The 7,360-nt window shown below is 43.9% G+C and overlaps 1 pseudogene; it reads left to right on the top strand.

The window, feature by feature from the left end:
* Nucleotides 1-5,207: 5,207 nt before the first annotated feature.
* Nucleotides 5,208-5,978, top strand: LOC115900299 (annotated as a pseudogene).
* Nucleotides 5,979-7,360: the final 1,382 nt, after the last annotated feature.

The raw sequence follows: 7,360 nt of genomic DNA, 5'->3' as shown, positions 1-7,360 counted from the left end.
AATCAGGGGATTGAAAATGACCTTAAATATCATTTAATTTGTTTAGCTCCACTCCCTTTTTTTCTTTTCTCTTTTCCCCTTTTCTCACCCACAGAAAGTCAGTGTCCTTCTGTTTGTGCCTGCTGGGCTTTCGCTGCCCATATCTAAGCAAAGTTGTTCCACATGACCCTGTGAGATTGGCAGATCACAAGACTTGTCCCAAGTCGTTCAGTATCAGATCCCATAAGTAGCGACTCTTCTTTTGCTGATGCCAATCTATCTATTTGTCTATCTTTCCATCCATCTATCTACTTATCCATCCATCCATCCATCCATCCATCCATCCATCCATCCATCCATCTTCAGCCATCCATCTTAATCCATCCATCCATCCATTCATCTATCTGCTTATCCATCCATCTGTTCATCTATCCATCCATTCATCCATCCATGCATCCATGCATCCATGCATCCATGCATCCATGCATCCATCCATCCATCCATCCATCCATCCATCCATCCATCCATCCATCTTCAGCCATCCATCTTAATCCATCCATCCATTCATCTATCTACTTATCCATCCATCTTTTCATCCATCCATCCATTCATCCATCCATCCATCCATCCATCCATGCATCCATCCATTTGTCCATCTGTCCATCCATCCATCTATCTTCTCTCTCTCTCAATTGTCTATTTATCGGTTGTTTCAGGCACTGCGGCTATACAATTTAAATACATAATCTTCACAACAACCCTACGAGCCTTGTTATCTCCATTCCACAAATTAAGAAACGAGGCTAAAGATAATAAAGTAATTTGCCTAAGGTCAAAGAGCTAAATGCACGATAAGGTTTGGAAGTGTCTATGTCATTCCAAAGAACCCAACACACTGAACCACTTGGCTAGGCTGGCTTGTCGTGGGTTATACTTCCACATGACAAGCAAATAGAGAATTCATTCTGGCCAACACACACTGATTGCACAAACATAAAACAGATCTTATAAAAATATTTATTTGATGGTCTTCCAGGTAAAGACTTTGTGTACAGCCTATCATGATTTACTCTGGCTTCAAAAACTTGCTTTCAAAGCCCAGGAAAAAAAAAGGTGTGATGTTAAAAGTCTTTGGGTCAGTTGGGTAAGAGGACATCATCAGAGTGGCAAATCCTAATGAAATGGAAGCTCCATGGCCAATAGAAATGGACCCTTGTTAGATTGTGGCTTATTGTAGCAATTCAAATATATTCACCTTTCAAATCATGTCTTTTCCAGGTATTATAGCCACATAGGGGAAAACCAGGTTAGCCCCTGTCTTAGAGGACGGTCCTTTTCTGGATCCCCAGGTTATAAATTTGTCCTACGACCTAGGTTAGTGTATACTCTTGGCCCTTCAAAGGATGTGGTATTTTGGTGTTGACCTTCAAATCAACCCTGACGTTCCATAGTATGTAGTCATTTTAATTTTGCAGAGGTACAAGTTCGAGGGATATCTGAGATGAGATATTTATCTAGTGAGAAGGCAATTGGGTTAGCAAACCCTGTAAAGCTCTTCAGGTGATGAAACGTTGTTAAAAGTATAGATAGCAATTTGGTAAGAGACAAAAACTGAATGGAATTTGAAAAGACCATTGCCTTGTGGGATGGGGATATTTGTAGGAAGGGTGATTGAGTGGGCAAGGACTGCTGGGGAAAGCCAGGAACCTGTGGAATCATTAGGATCCAGTCATTTGGAGCTCCCTCCAGGTCTGGGAAGACATTCTTTCCCAGTTCCCAAGGGCCATTGCACTCTGATTTGGAAAAAAAAATTTAGGATGAGTATAAAAGTGATAAAACTTGCTCATCAAAGTGACATTTTAGACATATCTAAATATTACCACATACTATATTATACTGTATTAATTTCCCACCATTTTTTGTTCCTTGGAATAAAGCAACATATAAATACTGTATATTATGGTTTGGTTTTGTTTTGAGACAGGGTCTTGCTGTCACCCAGGCTGGAATGCAGTGGTGTGATCATGGCTCACTGCAGCCTTGACCTCCTGGGCTCAAGTGATCCTCCCATCTCAGCTTTCCAAGTTGCTGGGACTATAGGCATGCACCACCACGCCCAGCTAAGTTTAAAATTTTTTTTTTGTAGAGACAGGATCTTGCTATGTTTCCCAGGCTTGTTTCCAACTCCTGGCCTCAAGTGATCCTCCCCACTCAGCCTCCCAAGGCATAAGTTACTGGTGTGAGCTGCTGCGCCGGCCTATATTATATATTTTTGCTGCTTCTGTTGGGGAAGAATGTGGTGTTTTATCTGAGAGAGGTGACAGGAACCTTGGCCAGAGGCCACCCCCAGAAATTCAGTGTCCTACTGGTGCCTGCTTGCCCTCTTGCTGCCCTTATCAGAGCAGAGTTGCTCATTTGCTTCTCTGGGCACATCTTGTACGGAGCCTCAGGCCCCAGATGGCAGGGCTGCAAATGACACAGTGAGCTGCAGGCAGCAGTGCTCTGCGAACGGCACTCAAACCCAGAGAGAAACGGGAGCCTCGAGCTGCATCTGAAAATCAGCGAGAAGGAACCAAAGTCCTGTGAAATGGTGCAGCCCTCCCTTCAGCGATGACTCATTCTGCTCAACCTGTCACCACTCACACGGCAGTGGTCGTTGGAAGAAGGGACTTCTCAGGTAGATGACAAAGAAACACAGCTTTGGATTTGCCCAGGTGTCTGGAGAGGAGGCTGCCCCTGGATGCCGCACCCCACTGTGCAGAAAGGGGGTGCCTGGGGCATTGTCACCGCGAGTCTGCACCTACCGTCCTCCGGCCCCTTTCTGCCACCTCTGCAGCCTCTCCAGTTAAATTTAAAAAAAGTAAAAGTGGGAACATCACACACCGGGGCCTATTGTGGGGAGGGGATGGGGGGAGGGATAGCATTAGGAGATACACCTAATGTAAATGACGAGTTAATGGGTGCAGCACACCAACATGGCACATGTGTACATATGTAACAAACCTGCACGTTGTGCACATGTACCCTAGAACTTAAAGTATATATATATATATATATATATATATATATATATATATATATATATATAAACCAGTGGGGATAAGAATGATCTGCCTGCCTGTGTTTGGCCCTCCTTCCAAGTTTTTGTGTTCTGTTTGAAATCAAACTTATGTTTTCTTCCAAAATGAATGACAGAGAGAGAAAAAAGGAAAAGCCACCCAGGCTTGCAAAGTGGTAGCTTCTTGCCGCCGACTTCCTGCCGGTGCCAAGTCAGAGGGAGCTCCGTGTGTCCTCAGTTCACCCTCGCCAGGCCACGCTGCATGCAAATAAGAAGCTGTTCCAGTGTCTGCCCATCTGAGACGCTGACATAAAAAAGGAAGAAAGAAAGGAAAAAAACTGCCGTCACCACCAACAAAAAAACCCAAGACTGATTAATTCTCGTAGATTGCAGCAAAGCAGTGGGCCTGGTGGTGACACATCCTGTTTTGCTGTTTCAGTTATCACTCCCTGAGCCAATAAGCTCCCTCATGAATGGCACCAGTTATGAGGGGTGACAAAGAATTCAAAACACTTACAGGACAATTTTCCTAACCCTTGGTCTCTCGGAATGCTATTTTTTAGACTAATTTGTTTTGATGAGAAAACTATGCCTACTAGGCCTATTTTTAAGCCAGATTTGAAGTCAACGCAGTTGGTATTTGATCTTGCAAGAACTACAGAGGTGTCAGCAGCAGCTTTGCCATTTAAGAGCTGTAGCCTGGTGAGACACCATCCTGCAACCAGGGCCCCAGCACAAGAAGTTTCTCTGTTGTTATTCGCTTCTTTTCTTTGATATCCGTATTTGAGTTGAAATATCACCACCTGAGCAGCACCTGGTGATTACGTAACCATTCAACTGTGTGTTTTATCTGAGGGCTAGGTAAGACATTAAAAATCCAGCCAGAAATAATTAGTTTAGCTGCAGACAGGGTATATTAAACAGACTCAATTTAATAGAGCTAGAACCATAAGATGAATGTATTTATCTTCAATCAAAGATGACGTGTTGGACAGATTCTTTCATTCATCACTTTTCTATTATGTTTAGCCCTAAAAAAAGTCTTTTTTAGATACGTAAGATGCACTTTCAGCGTTAAATCATCTAGTCTAGTCTGAATAAAACATCAAAAGCACCTACAATCCCAAACTCCTTCAAGAACTTTTCAGGTAGTCTTCTGGTGAGATTGGTTAAGACTGTTAATTGAAGTAATGAAAAAAAGTATTATCACATCTATTCATCTATTTATTTTTCTCATTTTCTTTTAGCTTCTCTTTTGTGTATGTTCTAAAATATACATAATTTTCCGTTCAGAAGGGCATTTTCAACTTGTAAGTAAATATGAATATATTTTGGAGTGAGCTCAAATTTTTACTTTATATTTAGGTAGGCAATTTTTTTTTTTTTTTTTTTAGATGGAGTTTCACTCTGTCACCCTGGCTAGAGTACAGTGGCTCGATCTTGGCTCACTGCAACCTCTGCCTCCTGGGTTTGAGTGATTCTCCTGCCTCAGCCTCCTGCGTAGCTGGGATTACAGGCACCCACCACCACACCTGGCTAAGTTTTGAATTTTTGGTAGATCTGGGGTTTCACCAGGTTAGCCAGGCTGGCCTGGAGACCCTGACCTCAGGTGATCCGCCCACCTCGGCTTCCCAAAGTGCTGGGATTACAGGTGTGAGCCAACAAGGTAGGCAAAAGTTACCAAACAAAAACAAAAACAAAACAACAACACAAAACAATTTGGAATGGTGTGTAACAGAGGAGGGCTTGAAGAGAAGTGAGGTGACTTGCAGGAGCATCAGCCAGGAGGCACTCCTCCAGGAGAAAAATGTTTACTTCAAGGAGAGAGCTTAGTGATGGAGAAGGAAAAGACTTCGACAGATTTTCAAGATTAGAATCATAGGCTGGCCATTGATTGGGTGTGGCTCTGGGAAGTGAAGGTGTTGTGGGCAGGGGCTGGCTTGGGCAATGAGAAAATGGTGTTGCTTTTGTGCCTGCTCTGTCCCGGGACTCAGCTGTGAGTGCCTCCAAATTCACCACATTTTTCAAACCTCAGTGCTCTGAGACACTTTGCCTAGCAGGATGTCCATTCTTTTCCTGGAACCACCCATCCAGTTATCTCTTTGAGTCACCTGGGTGGTGAGAGGTGGTCTCATGCACAATCGATGCAGTGCGATCCCCCTGCCATGTCATGCATGGCGTCTGCCGTCTTCCCTGGCACCTCTGCCACTCCAGGTTATGCCTGTGCTGCTGCCCATTCGATGCCCACCTGGAAAGCCTGAAACCTTCTTGTGCCTTCTACTGCAGCTGGGAAGCTTCTTCCACGTCTCATAGCCAGCTTCCCCAGAGGGGACTCCCAGAGCTGACTGTACTTTCCTACCTCAGCCTCTTCTTCCTGGGATGGTGTCAAAATATGAACAGTCACAACTTCATGCTTTCAGGAAACCACCTTCTTTTCCATCTTCTCCTTTGGCCTGCTCAGCCAGCCAGACTTCTTAAAAATATTTTTCCCACAGGCTAATGCAAATTAAGGGATGTGGCTGAGCATCTGCTTCAGTGTCCTCAGACAGATCACGAATGTTGCAAAGCCCAGAATCATGCTGCCCTGGTAGAAGGCTGGTTTAGCCAGAACACACAGAGAGGACTTTCTTATGATGGTGTGGCTGAATTCCACATGTTTCTAACAGTGTCTTGCCCTGACCCAACTCCAAGTTCCGATCCCTGAGGAGGGCATAACAGAGAGCCCGTCCTGGGGATGGACGATGACTTCAGGTGCAAACAAGTCAAATTCAGGATGTGTGTTGTGGGCAGAGATGGCAATGCCCAGTCATCTGTTGGGTATACAGGTCTGCTGTACAGGAGAAAAACCACAACAGAATTTCTATTTGGAGTGTTCCTTTTAGAGGCCGGGGAATTGAAGCCACAGGTGAGTAAGAATGTACAAGGAACCAGGCCTTCTTGAAGAAATAGCTGATCCAGGTTGGTGTCCGGAGCTCTGCAAGGGGATCCAAGAATGTCTTGTCACACAAGCCGGACAGCTATTAAAGACAGCTGGGATCATGGCAAAAGGGACCAGGCTTCTGCTGGTCAACAATGAGACAATTTGAGCATCCCAAAGAATAATGACTTTAGTGGACTGAAACACATCAACGTGTATAGGTCCATGAATTCATAATACTCAAAACAGTAAAACCAAACTCAGTTGTTACCTTTGGAGGAGTCTGTCACCTCCAATTATTCTGAAAACTGGTAAATAAAAGGGGAAAATTCAAGCATTTATTCTGTTTTTCTTGTATAAACTGTACCTCACAGTTCCCAAAGAGCTGATAAGGGAAATGTCTTCTTTATTGAAAAATTCAGCTAATACATTTGGAAGGAATGAGAGAATTAGAGGATCACCATTTGGTGACACCGAGGGTCTAGTTTTTTATTTTTCTTTTGCTGGGTGCTGGGAACATAGTGATAACAAAAAGAGTCATGGTGTTCTGACCCTTGTGGAGTTTTCATTCTAGCACATTAATCAAATAATCCCAGAGCAAAAATAAAATGTCAACTATCATGAATGTAGAGAAGGGAAAATATACAGAGCTTTTTTGTTTAAGTTTTTTTATTATTATTATACTGTAAGTTCTAAGGTACATGTGCATAACATGCAGGTTTGTTACATATGTATACATGTGCCATGTTGGTGTGCTGCACCCATTAACTCGTCATTTACATTAGGTATATCCCCTAATGCTCTCCCCCTCGTCCCCCCACCCCATGACAGGCCCCTGTGTGTGATGTTCCCCACCCTGTGTCCAAGTGTTCTCACTGTTCAATTCCCACCTGTGAGTGAGAACATGCGGTGTTTGGTTTTCTGTTCTTGCGATAGTTTGCTCAGAATGATGGTTTCCAGCTTCATCCATGTCCCTACAAAGGACATGAACTCATCCTTTTTTATGGCTGCATAGTATTCCACGGTGTATATGTGTCACATTTTCTTAATCCAGTCTGTCATTGATGGACATTTGGGTTGGTTCCAAGTCTTTGCTATTGTGAATAGTGCCACAGTAAACATACGAATACACAGAACTTTTAACAGCTTAGATCCAAGGAAACTGACCAGCCTGCAAAAAGGGACAGCTTCCCTAGGGAAGTGACTTTGGAGCTGTGATGATGAATGACTAAGAGTTAACTAAGGAATGGGAGGAGGGAGGAGGAGATAGGGAAGGCTTTCCAGGCAGAAGCCAGAGCATGTGCAAAGATCCTGTGGCAAGAAGGAGCCTGGTACAGGGGAGGAATGGAGAGACATGCAAGCTGGCTGGAGTGCAGAGAGGGAGACGGGCAGGCAGGTGGTTGGAT

Source organism: Rhinopithecus roxellana, chromosome 11, assembly GCF_007565055.1.
Source record: "Rhinopithecus roxellana isolate Shanxi Qingling chromosome 11, ASM756505v1, whole genome shotgun sequence".
Lineage (NCBI taxonomy): Eukaryota > Metazoa > Chordata > Mammalia > Primates > Cercopithecidae > Rhinopithecus > Rhinopithecus roxellana.
Note: the sequence above shows the minus strand (reverse complement) of the source record. Positions and strands in the feature narration are given on the sequence as shown.